Source organism: Corella eumyota, chromosome 5, assembly GCF_963082875.1.
Source record: "Corella eumyota chromosome 5, kaCorEumy4.1, whole genome shotgun sequence".
Taxonomy (NCBI): domain Eukaryota; kingdom Metazoa; phylum Chordata; class Ascidiacea; order Phlebobranchia; family Corellidae; genus Corella; species Corella eumyota.
In genome coordinates this window covers 13856424-13868365 of record NC_137494.1, presented here as the reverse complement: position 1 = coordinate 13868365, position 11942 = coordinate 13856424, and positions in this window count along the sequence as shown.

Genomic DNA, 11942 nt, shown 5'->3' with positions numbered 1-11942 from the left:
AACACAACATATTTCACGTAGTAATTCGCGCCAAAAACTAACACGCCTTATCAGAACGTGTCAAAACAGATAAATATTTTACTAGACAAGTTCAACAAAGATTGGGGCAATTGGGATGTTTACGCCGTTTGTTACACTAAGTTATATTTCAATATTGGCTACTATTGATATTTTTAAAGATTGTTAAATTGCACTGCAAGGAATATTAAAAGTTTGCATTAATATTTAAATAAGCAAAAGAAAAAAAATACAAGGTGATATTATAATTTTCATTCAGATAACACTTCTATTAAAAGAATTTTCTTACTACTTTTAGCTTAGTTAAGTTTTTAAGGTAAATTGTTAAATGAAAGATAAAAAAATACGCAAAAAAAATGAAAAGCTAAAAATTTAGGGCAAATTTTTGTTTTATATCAAGTGACCCTGTGACCTTATATGCATATGTAGATTGAAGCAAAAATTAAAAAATTTCTTTTTTTTACTATAATATCTATGTAAGTTACAGGCATATTTCATAAAAATTGCTGTTTGTGTTTTTACCGAATTGTTTTTTTTACCGAATTTGGCTAAAATGCCGTAATTATTTTTTTTATTTATTTTACAAAAGAAGTCTAAGAATGACAATCTACAATGACAATAAAGAACGAGGAACACCTTTTAAAGTTCTTAAAGTTGTATTTTGTGTTGTGTGAATAAATAAAAATTAATTTTTTTTGAAGTAATTTTTTAATTTTTTTTATTGAATATTCAAAAATGAATCGTTAATTATGACGTCGTGTTGGCCAGGTGGGCGAGGCGACTACTTAGCAAACTTGCCTCCCGCGTTCGAGTCCCACGGGTAGTAGATACGGTGATTTTTAATTTTTTTTTTTTAAATTTTTACGAGACAGAAATTTTTATGAAATATGCTCATAACTTTTATGATTATTACTATTTTTGAATACTTATTTAAAAATAAATTTATTAGCCTACTGATAAACTCATTTTAAAAATATAGTCGGCTAATAAACGTATTTTAAGAATATTTTGCAAAAATATAAATATTCATAAAAGTTATGAGCATATTTCATAAAAATTGCTGTTTTCTAAAAATCAAAATTATTAGTTTTAATAAATGCGCATTGGGTTAACTTAAATTCAAGATAAAAAAATTAAAAACAAAAAAGTTAAGGCAAATGTTTGTTTCGACTAATCTTCGTACCAAGTGACCCTTTGACCTAATACACATATGTAGATTAGTACAAAAATTTTCGAAATTTTTTTTTTTTCAAATTTTAAATTCCTTTTATCACAAGAACCCCAGTCGTCTATTGAACTTATTTTAAGAATATTTTTCAAAAATATTAATATTTAATAAAAGTTATGAGCATATTTTATAAAAATTGCAGTTTCCTAAATATCAAAATTATTAGTTTTAATAAATGCGCATTGGGTTAACTTAAATTCAAGATAAAAAAACTCGCAAAAAAAATTAAAAACAAAAAAATTAGGGCAAATTTTTGTTTCGACTAATCTTCGTACAAAGTGACCCTTTGACCTAATACACATATGTAGATTAGTACAAAAATTTTCGAAATTTTTTTTTTTTTAATTTTAAATTCCTTTTATCACAAGAACCCCAGTCGTCTATTGAACTTATTTTAAGAATATTTTTCAAAAATATTAATATTCATAAAAGTTATGAGCATATTTCATAAAAATTGCAGTTTCCTAAAAATCAAAATTATTAGTTGTAATAAATGCGCATTGGGTTAACTTAAATTCAAGATAAAAAAATTCGCGAAAAAAATTAAAAACAAAAAAATTAGGGCAAATTTTTGTTTCGACTAATCTTTGTACCAAGTGACCCTTTGACCTAATACACATATGTAGATTAGTACAAAAATTTTCGAAATTTTTTTTTTTCAAATTTTAAATTCCTTTTACCACAAGAACCCCAGTCGTCTATTGAACTTATTTTAAGAATATTTTTCAAAAATATTAATATTCATAAAAGTTATGAGCATATTTCATAAAAATTGCAGTTTCCTAAAAATCAAAATAATTAGTTTTAAAAAATGCGCATTGGGTTAACTTAAATTCAAGATAAAAAAATTCGCAAAAAAAATTAAAAACAAAAAAATTAGGGCAAATTTTTGTTTCGACTAATCTTCGTACCAAGTGACCCTTTGAATACACATATGTAGATTAGTACAAAAATTTTCGAAATTTTTTTTTTTAATTTTAAATTCCTTTTACCACAAGAACCCCAGTCGTCTATTGAACTTATTTTAAGAATATTTTTCAAAAATATTAATATTCATAAAAGTTATGAGCATATTTCATAAAAATTGCAGTTTCCTAAAAATCAAAATTATTAGTTTTAATAAATGCGCATTGGGTTAACTTAAATTCAAGATAAAAAAATTCGCGAAAAAAAATAAAAACAAAAAAATTAGGGCAAATTTTTGTTTCGACTAATCTTCGTACCAAGTGACCCTTTGACCTAATACACATATGTAGATTAGTACAAAAATTTTTGAAATTTTTTTTTTTTAATTTTAAATTCCTTTTATCACAAGAACCCCAGTCGTCTATTGAACTTATTTTAAGAATATTTTTCAAAAATATTAATATTCATAAAAGTTATGAGCATATTTCATAAAAATTGCAGTTTCCTAAAAATCAAAATTATTAGTTGTAATAAATGCGCATTGGGTTAACTTAAATTCAAGATAAAAAAATTCGCGAAAAAAATTAAAAACAAAAAAATTAGGGCAAATTTTTGTTTCGACTAATCTTTGTACCAAGTGACCCTTTGACCTAATACACATATGTAGATTAGTACAAAAATTTTCGAAATTTTTTTTTTTCAAATTTTAAATTTCTTTTACCACAAGAACCCCAGTCGTCTATTGAACTTATTTTAAGAATATTTTTCAAAAATATTAATATTCATAAAAGTTATGAGCATTTTTTCATAAAAATTGCAGTTTCTTAAAAATCAAAATTATTAGTTTTAATAAATGCGCATTGGGTTAACTAAAATTCAAGATAAAAAAATTCGCGAAAAAAATTAAAAACAAAAAAATTAGGGCAAATTTTTGTTTCGACTAATCTTCGTACCAAGTGACCCTTTGACCTAATACACATATGTAGATTAGTACAAAAATTTTCGAAATTTTTTTTTTTCAAATTTTAAATTCCTTTTACCACAAGAACCCCAGTCGTCTATTGAACTTATTTTAAGAATATTTTTCAAAAATATTAATATTCATAAAAGTTATGAGCATATTTCCTAAAAATTGCAGTTTCCTAAAAATCAAAATTATTAGTTTTAATAAATGCGCATTGGGTTAACTTAAATTCAAGATAAAAAAATTCGCGAAAAAAATTAAAAACAAAAAAATTAGAGCAAATTTTTGTTTCGACTAATCTTCGTACCAAGTGACCCTTTGACCCTAATACACATATGTAGATTAGTACAAAAATTTTCGAAATTTTTTTTTTCAAATTTTAAATTTCTTTTACTATAATAACCCCAGTCGCCTAATAAACTTATTTTAGGAATATTATTCAAAAATATTAATAATTACAAAAGTTATGAGCATATTTCATAAAAATTGCAGTTTCCTAAAAATCAAAATTATTAGTTTTAATAAATGCGCATTGGGTTAACTTAAATTCAAGATAAAAAAATTCGCGAAAAAAAATAAAAACAAAAAAATTAGGGCAAATTTTTGTTTCGACTAATCTTCGTACCAAGTGACCCTTTGACCTAATACACATATGTAGATTAGTACAAAAATTTTTGAAATTTTTTTTTTTTAATTTTAAATTCCCTTTATCACAAGAACCCCAGTCGTCTATTGAACTTATTTTAAGAATATTTTTCAAAAATATTAATATTCATAAAAGTTATGAGCATATTTCATAAAAATTGCAGTTTCCTAAAAATCAAAATTATTAGTTGTAATAAATGCGCATTGGGTTAACTTAAATTCAAGATAAAAAAATTCGCGAAAAAAATTAAAAACAAAAAAATTAGGGCAAATTTTTGTTTCGACTAATCTTTGTACCAAGTGACCCTTTGACCTAATACACATATGTAGATTAGTACAAAAATTTTCGAAATTTTTTTTTTTCAAATTTTAAATTTCTTTTACCACAAGAACCCCAGTCGTCTATTGAACTTATTTTAAGAATATTTTTCAAAAATATTAATATTCATAAAAGTTATGAGCATATTTCATAAAAATTGCAGTTTCTTAAAAATCAAAATTATTAGTTTTAATAAATGCGCATTGGGTTAACTAAAATTCAAGATAAAAAAATTCGCGAAAAAAATTAAAAACAAAAAAATTAGGGCAAATTTTTGTTTCGACTAATCTTCGTACCAAGTGACCCTTTGACCTAATACACATATGTAGATTAGTACAAAAATTTTCGAAATTTTTTTTTTTCAAATTTTAAATTCCTTTTACCACAAGAACCCCAGTCGTCTATTGAACTTATTTTAAGAATATTTTTCAAAAATATTAATATTCATAAAAGTTATGAGCATATTTCCTAAAAATTGCAGTTTCCTAAAAATCAAAATTATTAGTTTTAATAAATGCGCATTGGGTTAACTTAAATTCAAGATAAAAAAATTCGCGAAAAAAATTAAAAACAAAAAAATTAGAGCAAATTTTTGTTTCGACTAATCTTCGTACCAAGTGACCCTTTGACCCTAATACACATATGTAGATTAGTACAAAAATTTTCGAAATTTTTTTTTTCAAATTTTAAATTTCTTTTACTATAATAACCCCAGTCGCCTAATAAACTTATTTTAGGAATATTATTCAAAAATATTAATAATTATAAAAGTTATGAGCATATTTCCTAAAAATTGCTGTTTCTTAAAAATCAAAATTATTAGTTTTAATAAATGCGCATTGGGTTAACTTAAATTCAATATAAAAAAATTCGCAAAAAAAATTAAAAACAAAAAAATTAGGGCAAATTTTTGTTTCGACTAATCTTCGTACCAAGTGACCCTTTGACCTAATACACATATGTAGATTAGTACAAAAATTTTCGTAATTTTTTTTTTTAATTTTAAATTCCTTTTACCACAAGAACCCCAGTCGTCTATTGAACTTATTTTAAGAATATTTTTCAAAAATATTAATATTCATAAAAGTTATGAGCATATTTCCTAAAAATTGCAGTTTCCTAAAAATCAAAATTATTAGTTTTAATAAATGCGCATTGGGTTAACTTAAATTCAAGATAAAAAAATTCGCGAAAAAAATTAAAAACAAAAAAATTAGGGCAAATTTTTGTTTCGACTAATCTTCGTACCAAGTGACCCTTTGACCTAATACACATATGTAGATTAGTACAAAAATTTTCGAAATTTTTTTTTTTCAAATTTTAAATTCCTTTTGCCGCAAGAACTCCAGTCGTCTATTGAACTTATTTTAAGAATATTTTTCAAAAATATTAATATTCATAAAAGTTATGAGCATATTTCATAAAAATTGCAGTTTCTTAAAAATCAAAATTATTAGTTTTAATAAATGCGCATTGGGTTAACTTAAATTCACGATAAAAAAATTCGCGAAAAAAATTAAAAACAAAAAAATTAGGGCAAATTTTTGTTTCGACTAATCTTCGTACCAAGTGACCCTTTGACCTAATACACATATGTAGATTAGTACAAAAATTTTCGAAATTTTTTTTTTTTCAAATTTTAAATTTCTTTTACCACAAGAACCCCAGTCGTTTATTGAACTTATTTTAAGAATATTTTTCAAAAATATTAATATTCATAAAAGTTATGAGCATATTTCATAAAAATTGCAGTTTCTTAAAAATCAAAATTATTAGTTTTAATAAATGTGCATTGGTTTAACTAATTTTCAAGATAAAAAAATTCGCGAAAAAAATTAAAAACAAAAAAATTAGGACAAATTTTTGTTTCGACTAATCTTCGTACCAAGTGACCCTTTGACCTAATACACATATGTAGATTAGTACAAAAATTTTCGAAATTTTTTTTTTCAAATTTTAAATTCCTTTTAATATAATTACCCCAGTCGCCTAATGAACTTATTTTAAAAATATTATTCAAAAATATTAATAATTATAAAAGTTATGAGCATATTTCATATAAATTGCTGTTTCTTAAAAATCAAAATTTTAAGTTTTAATAAATGCGCATTGGGTTAACTTAAATTCACGATAAAAAAATTCGCGAAAAAAATTAAAAACAAAAAAATTAGGGCAAATTTTTGTTTCGACTAATCTTCGTACCAAGTGACCCTTTGACCTAATACACATATGTAGATTAGTACAAAAATTTTCGAAATTTTTTTTTTTCAAATTTTAAATTCCTTTTACCACAAGAACCCCAGTCGTCTATTGAACTTATTTTAAGAATATTTTTCAAAAATATTAATATTCATAAAAGTTATGAGCATATTTCATAAAAATTGCAGTTTCCTAAAAATCAAAATTAATAGTTTTAATAAATGCGCATTGGGTTAACTTAAATTCAAGATAAAAAAATTCGCGAAAAAAATTAAAAACAAAAAAATTAGGGCAAATTTTTGTTTCGACTAATCTTCGTACCAAGTGACCCTTTGACCTAATACACATATGTAGATTAGTACAAAAATTTTCGAAATTTTTTTTTTTCAAATTTTAAATTCCTTTTGCCACAAGAACTCCAGTCGTCTATTGAACTTATTTTAAGAATATTTTTCAAAAATATTAATATTCATAAAAGTTATGAGCATATTTCATAAAAATTGCAGTTTCTTAAAAATCGAAATTATTAGTTTTAATAAATGCGCATTGGGTTAACTTAAATTCACGATAAAAAAATTCGCAAAAAAAATTAAAAACAAAAAAATTAGGGCAAATTTTTGTTTCGACTAATCTTCGTACCAAGTGACCCTTTGACCTAATACACATATGTAGATTAGTACAAAAATTTTCGACATTTTTTTTTTTTCAAATTTTAAATTCCTTTTACCACAAGAACCCCAGTCGTTTATTGAACTTATTTTAAGAATATTTTTCAAAAATATTAATATTCATAAAAGTTATGAGCATATTTCATAAAAATTGCAGTTTCCTAAAAATCAAAATTAATAGTTTTAATAAATGCGCATTGGGTTAACTTAAATTCAAGATAAAAAAATTCGCGAAAAAAATTAAAAACAAAAAAATTAGGGCAAATTTTTGTTTCGACTAATCTTCGTACCAAGTGACCCTTTGACCTAATACACATATGTAGATTAGTACAAAAATTTTCGAAATTTTTTTTTTTCAAATTTTAAATTCCTTTTGCCACAAGAACTCCAGTCGTCTATTGAACTTATTTTAAGAATATTTTTCAAAAATATTAATATTCATAAAAGTTATGAGCATATTTCATAAAAATTGCAGTTTCTTAAAAATCGAAATTATTAGTTTTAATAAATGCGCATTGGGTTAACTTAAATTCACGATAAAAAAATTCGCAAAAAAAATTAAAAACAAAAAAATTAGGGCAAATTTTTGTTTCGACTAATCTTCGTACCAAGTGACCCTTTGACCTAATACACATATGTAGATTAGTACAAAAATTTTCGACATTTTTTTTTTTTCAAATTTTAAATTCCTTTTACCACAAGAATCCCAGTCGTTTATTGAACTTATTTTAAGAATATTTTTCAAAAATATTAATATTCATAAAAGTTATGAGCATATTTCATAAAAATTGCAGTGTCTTAAAAATCAAAATTATTAGTTTTAATAAATGTGCATTGGGTTAACTAAAATTCAAGATAAAAAAATTCGCGAAAAAAATTAAAAACAAAAAAATTAGGACAAATTTTTGTTTCGACTAATCTTCGTACCAAGTGACCCTTTGACCTAATACACATATGTAGATTAGTACAAAAATTTTCGAAATTTTTTTTTTCAAATTTTAAATTCCTTTTACTATAATTACCCCAGTCGCCTAATGAACGTATTTTAAAAATATTATTCAAAAATATTAATAATTATAAAAGTTATGAGCATATTTCATATAAATTGCTGTTTCTTAAAAATCAAAATTTTAAGTTTTAATAAATGCGCATTGGGTTAACTTAAATTCACGATAAAAAAATTCGCGAAAAAAATTAAAAACAAAAAAATTAGGGCAAATTTTTGTTTCGACTAATCTTCGTACCAAGTGACCCTTTGACCTAATACACATATGTAGATTAGTACAAAAATTTTCGAAATTTTTTTTTTTCAAATTTTAAATTCCTTTTACCACAAGAACCCCAGTCGTCTATTGAACTTATTTTAAGAATATTTTTCAAAAATATTAATATTCATAAAAGTTATGAGCATATTTCATAAAAATTGCAGTTTCCTAAAAATCAAAATTAATAGTTTTAATAAATGCGCATTGGGTTAACTTAAATTCAAGATAAAAAAATTCGCGAAAAAAATTAAAAACAAAAAAATTAGGGCAAATTTTTGTTTCGACTAATCTTCGTACCAAGTGACCCTTTGACCTAATACACATATGTAGATTAGTACAAAAATTTTCGAAATTTTTTTTTTTCAAATTTTAAATTCCTTTTACCACAAGAACCCCGGTCGTCTATTGAACTTATTTTAAGAATATTTTTCAAAAATATTAATATTCATAAAAGTTATGAGCATATTTCATAAAAAATGCAGTTTCCTAAAAATCAAAATTATTAGTTTTAATAAATGCGCATTGGGTTAACTTAAATTCAAGATAAAAAAATTCGCGAAAACAATTAAAAACAAAAAAATTAGGGCAAATTTTTGTTTCGACTAATCTTCGTACCAAGTGACCCTTTGACCTAATACACATATGTAGATTAGTACAAAAATTTTCAAAATTTTTTTTTTTCAAATTTTAAATTTCTTTTACCACAAGAACCCCATTCGTCTATTGAACTTATTTTAAGAATATTTTTCAAAAATATTAATAATTACAAAAGTTATGAGCATATTTCATAAAAATTGCAGTTTCCTAAAAATCAAAATTATTAGTTTTAATAAATGCGCATTGGGTTAACTTAAATTCAAGATAAAAAAATTCGCGAAAAAAAATAAAAACAAAAAAATTAGGGCAAATTTTTGTTTCGACTAATCTTCGTACCAAGTGACCCTTTGACCTAATACACATATGTAGATTAGTACAAAAATTTTTGAAATTTTTTTTTTTTAATTTTAAATTCCCTTTATCACAAGAACCCCAGTCGTCTATTGAACTTATTTTAAGAATATTTTTCAAAAATATTAATATTCATAAAAGTTATGAGCATATTTCATAAAAATTGCAGTTTCCTAAAAATCAAAATTATTAGTTGTAATAAATGCGCATTGGGTTAACTTAAATTCAAGATAAAAAAATTCGCGAAAAAAATTAAAAACAAAAAAATTAGGGCAAATTTTTGTTTCGACTAATCTTTGTACCAAGTGACCCTTTGACCTAATACACATATGTAGATTAGTACAAAAATTTTCGAAATTTTTTTTTTTCAAATTTTAAATTTCTTTTACCACAAGAACCCCAGTCGTCTATTGAACTTATTTTAAGAATATTTTTCAAAAATATTAATATTCATAAAAGTTATGAGCATATTTCATAAAAATTGCAGTTTCTTAAAAATCAAAATTATTAGTTTTAATAAATGCGCATTGGGTTAACTAAAATTCAAGATAAAAAAATTCGCGAAAAAAATTAAAAACAAAAAAATTAGGGCAAATTTTTGTTTCGACTAATCTTCGTACCAAGTGACCCTTTGACCTAATACACATATGTAGATTAGTACAAAAATTTTCGAAATTTTTTTTTTTCAAATTTTAAATTCCTTTTACCACAAGAACCCCAGTCGTCTATTGAACTTATTTTAAGAATATTTTTCAAAAATATTAATATTCATAAAAGTTATGAGCATATTTCCTAAAAATTGCAGTTTCCTAAAAATCAAAATTATTAGTTTTAATAAATGCGCATTGGGTTAACTTAAATTCAAGATAAAAAAATTCGCGAAAAAAATTAAAAACAAAAAAATTAGAGCAAATTTTTGTTTCGACTAATCTTCGTACCAAGTGACCCTTTGACCCTAATACACATATGTAGATTAGTACAAAAATTTTCGAAATTTTTTTTTTCAAATTTTAAATTTCTTTTACTATAATAACCCCAGTCGCCTAATAAACTTATTTTAGGAATATTATTCAAAAATATTAATAATTATAAAAGTTATGAGCATATTTCCTAAAAATTGCTGTTTCTTAAAAATCAAAATTATTAGTTTTAATAAATGCGCATTGGGTTAACTTAAATTCAATATAAAAAAATTCGCAAAAAAAATTAAAAACAAAAAAATTAGGGCAAATTTTTGTTTCGACTAATCTTCGTACCAAGTGACCCTTTGACCTAATACACATATGTAGATTAGTACAAAAATTTTCGAAATTTTTTTTTTTCAAATTTTAAATTCCTTTTACCACAAGAACCCCGGTCGTCTATTGAACTTATTTTAAGAATATTTTTCAAAAATATTAATATTCATAAAAGTTATGAGCATATTTCATAAAAAATGCAGTTTCCTAAAAATCAAAATTAATAGTTTTAATAAATGCGCATTGGGTTAACTTAAATTCAAGATAAAAAAATTCGCGAAAAAAATTAAAAACAAAAAAATTAGGGCAAATTTTTGTTTCGACTAATCTTCGTACCAAGTGACCCTTTGACCTAATACACATATGTAGATTAGTACAAAAATTTTCGAAATTTTTTTTTTTCAAATTTTAAATTCCTTTTACCACAAGAACCCCGGTCGTCTATTGAACTTATTTTAAGAATATTTTTCAAAAATATTAATATTCATAAAAGTTATGAGCATATTTCATAAAAAATGCAGTTTCCTAAAAATCAAAATTATTAGTTTTAATAAATGCGCATTGGGTTAACTTAAATTCAAGATAAAAAAATTCGCGAAAACAATTAAAAACAAAAAAATTAGGGCAAATTTTTGTTTCGACTAATCTTCGTACCAAGTGACCCTTTGACCTAATACACATATGTAGATTAGTACAAAAATTTTCAAAATTTTTTTTTTTCAAATTTTAAATTTCTTTTACCACAAGAACCCCATTCGTCTATTGAACTTATTTTAAGAATATTTTTCAAAAATATTAATAATTACAAAAGTTATGAGCATATTTCATAAAAATTGCAGTTTCCTAAAAATCAAAATTATTAGTTTTAATAAATGCGCATTGGGTTAACTTAAATTCAAGATAAAAAAATTCGCGAAAAAAAATAAAAACAAAAAAATTAGGGCAAATTTTTGTTTCGACTAATCTTCGTACCAAGTGACCCTTTGACCTAATACACATATGTAGATTAGTACAAAAATTTTTGAAATTTTTTTTTTTTAATTTTAAATTCCCTTTATCACAAGAACCCCAGTCGTCTATTGAACTTATTTTAAGAATATTTTTCAAAAATATTAATATTCATAAAAGTTATGAGCATATTTCATAAAAATTGCAGTTTCCTAAAAATCAAAATTATTAGTTGTAATAAATGCGCATTGGGTTAACTTAAATTCAAGATAAAAAAATTCGCGAAAAAAATTAAAAACAAAAAAATTAGGGCAAATTTTTGTTTCGACTAATCTTTGTACCAAGTGACCCTTTGACCTAATACACATATGTAGATTAGTACAAAAATTTTCGAAATTTTTTTTTTTCAAATTTTAAATTTCTTTTACCACAAGAACCCCAGTCGTCTATTGAACTTATTTTAAGAATATTTTTCAAAAATATTAATATTCATAAAAGTTATGAGCATATTTCATAAAAATTGCAGTTTCTTAAAAATCAAAATTATTAGTTTTAATAAATGCGCATTGGGTTAACTAAAATTCAAGATAAAAAAA